Consider the following 3237-nt stretch of genomic DNA (forward strand, 5'->3'; position numbering starts at 1 on the left):
TCGGACCACACGGGCCAGCCTTCGCTCCCCACGTGCATCAATGAGCCTTGGCCGCCCATGACCCTGTCGCCGGTTTACCACTGTTCCTTCCTTGGACCACTTTTGATAGATACTGACCACTGCAGACCGGGAACACCCCACCAGAGCTGCAGTTTTGGAGATGCACTGACCCAGTCGTCCAGGCATCACAATTTGGTTCTTGTCAAACTCGCTTGAATCCTTACGCTCGTCCATTTTTCCTGCTTCTAACATCGACTTTAAAGATAAAGTGTTCACTTGCTGCATGATATATCTCACCTACTAACAGGTGCCGTGATGAAGAGATAATCAGTGTTATTCACTTCACCTGTCAGTGGTCATAATGTTATGCCTCGTCGGTTCTTCTTCCTCTTCATCTAAAGTGGGAGCTACAGGGTAATAGATTCATGGGTTCATTTACTTTTTCTCCCTGCAGTGTGGATGTGTAGTGAATGTGCTCAATGAAAGAACAGTATTAATTTCATAAGAATTGGGCTGATATAATTATTTGTATTAGAAAAGGAAAAATATGGTAACGCTTCACGATTTTGCGTGTCATCCTTGCGCAGGGGCCATGCTAATCTTCTCTGTATCGTTCCAATTTTAGTATATGTGCTGCCGTAGCAAGCACGAACTGATAGTGTGAGCAGCGTGTATATATACTAGCGCAGCTCCTAATGCTTCTTGTTCATGGTAGGTTGGAGAAATTATTTTACACAGTGAGGTTGTTTATAGTACACAACGACACAGAATAGGGTATGGAGGTACTGAAACATTTTTAACAACGAAAAGCTGTACATTATAATAAATATTTGGTGTTTTTACACCGTTTTTTTACACTGCAAGGGTGCATTGTGGGAGTATTGAAATTTGAGCCGCTCTGATTGGCTCTGTGTGAGTCACCGCTCTTTTAAACCCGCCCCCAAGCTGTCTATGCGTTTTCAGCGCTGCGGACTAATCTATTTAAAATTAAATAAAACTGTAAATATAAAACTAGTAAAAAAATGTTTTATAAAAAGCAAAAAGAGAAACAAATTGTCACAAAGATCAATAAAAGACAATTGATCGTAATAAGTGTGTGTGTGTTTGTGGGAGAGAGAATGTGTGTGCATGTATGAGTGTGTCTGTGTGGGAGTGTGTGTGTGTGTGTTTGTGGGAGAGAGAATGTGTGTGCATGTATGAGTGTGTCTGTGTGGGAGTGTGTGTGTGTGTGTGTGTGTGTGTGTGTGTGTTTGTGGGAGAGAGGGAAAATAATAATAATAATAATAATAATAAAAATTTTATTTGAAAAGCGCCTTTCATGACACCCAAGGACACTGTACAATAAAAATATAGAAAAGCTAAGCAAAATAAATAAAATGCACATTTACAAACACCAAACATGTGGCACAGTTCCGAGTCAGCTGGAAAAGATGTTTTGAGGGTTTTGAACACTGCTGCAGATGAGATTTCTGTACTTCTGGTGGGAGGAGCCTAGCATCACCTTGGCAACCTCACGGTGTTGCAGTGACCAGAGTGAGGGAATGTTGCTGTTAGCATGCTGTTGGTAAACAAAAGTCCGAACTGAGGCTCGGTGGGAATATTTAGGCCTTTGCAAAATACCAAGGTCGCGGTGGAGCAGTAAAGATGTTGGAGGTTTATACCGTGAATGTCCCAGAGCATAGAGTTCACTGAAAGAGCGCTCCATCGTCATGATGAGACCGCAGACGTTGTCTAGACCAGAAAAGTTGCAGAGACTCCAAGCCATCCAATCCCAGCAGCCAAAGGAGCAATTCAAAGCAATCCACATTGACAGAGAAATAGCAGATGTTACACAGAGCAGCGGACACAGAAAACAGTTAATCCGCTAACTCTCACTGCTCCGGACACACCGCTCCACATCAAAGAAGCATCAGCAACACAAGCACAGTAAAAAAAGATCCCAAATCCGATGCATAAAATCCAGTAAAATGTTTCGTGCAATGTTTTCGTTCAAACAGTTTCACTGGGGGAGAAGCGGCATCCAAACACACCAGCGTAACTCTCACGACCCAAAAATGCACGAATGGCTTAGTGACCACAAGAGTGTGCGAAAAGATGAAAATGAAAGAAAATTACGATAAAAATAAAATAAAATACGGCAACGGTAGCGGCAGCCAAATGCGCCAGTGTTCACCATCGCCATGACAACCCCGAATGTGTGTGCATGTATGAGTGTGTGTGTGTATCTGTCTGTGAGAGAGTGTTTGTGAATTTGTGTGTGTGCATGTATGAGTGTGTGTCTGTGAGAGTGTATGTGAGTGTTTATGTTTGTGGGAGAGAGAATGTGTGTGCATGTATGAGTGTATGAGTATATGAGTATATATGAGTATATATGAGTATATATGAGTATATATGAGTATATGAGTGTATGTATGAGTGTGTGTGTGTGACTCTAGACTCTCTCATTACTGAGCAGGAACTTAAAGACAACATTAAAAAACTAAAAACAAAGAAATCATCAGGACCTGACAGGATCCTGAATGAAATGATCAAACACGGCAGCTCCAAATTTCACCTGGCGATGTTAAAAGTCTTTAACCTGGTTCTGAGTGTCGGTTCCTTCCCTGAAATCTGGAATCAAGGTCTCATAACACCCATCTACAAAAGTGGAGATAAATTCGACCCTAATAATTACCGGGGCATCTGTGTGAGCAGTAACCTGGGGAAGTTATTCTGTAGTATAATTAACTCACGATTATTACACTTCCTTACCGAACACAACGTCCTGAGTAAAAGTCAGATTGGTTTCCTACCAAATTACCGCACTACCGATCATATTTACACCCTACACACCCTGATCGAAAAAATATTTGCATGTTTTATTGATTTTAAAAAAGCTTTTGATTCCATTTGGCACGAAGGATTGTTTTATAAAATGTTAGAGAGCGGTGTAGGGGGTAAAACATACGATCTTATTAAATCCATGTACACAGAAAACCAGTGTGGAATAAGAATCGGCAGTAAGAGAACACATCCCGTCTCTCAGGAGCGTGGAGTGAGACAGGGCTGCTGTTTAAGTCCAACTCTATTTAACATCTATATTAATGAATTGGCCTCCATGTTAGAGCACTCAGCCACGCCCGGTCTCACTCTACATGACTCAGAGATTAAACTCCTGCTATATGCAGATGATCTGGTCCTGCTGTCCCCCAGCGCCCAGGGTCTCCAGCACAAACTGGACCTGCTGCAGCAGTACTG

General features: G+C 42.1%; 1 non-coding gene across 1 annotated transcript; it reads right to left on the minus strand.

The window, feature by feature from the left end:
* Nucleotides 1-542: 542 nt before the first annotated feature.
* On the minus strand, nucleotides 543-649 carry LOC134302932 (U6 spliceosomal RNA). Its single transcript, XR_010007601.1, has one exon. It is a non-coding gene; the product is annotated as a U6 spliceosomal RNA (small nuclear RNA).
* Between the last annotated feature and the right edge of the window lie 2588 nt (nucleotides 650-3237).

The sequence above is a fragment of the Trichomycterus rosablanca genome, chromosome 25 (assembly GCF_030014385.1).
Source record: "Trichomycterus rosablanca isolate fTriRos1 chromosome 25, fTriRos1.hap1, whole genome shotgun sequence".
NCBI classification, from domain to species: Eukaryota; Metazoa; Chordata; class Actinopteri; order Siluriformes; family Trichomycteridae; genus Trichomycterus; species Trichomycterus rosablanca.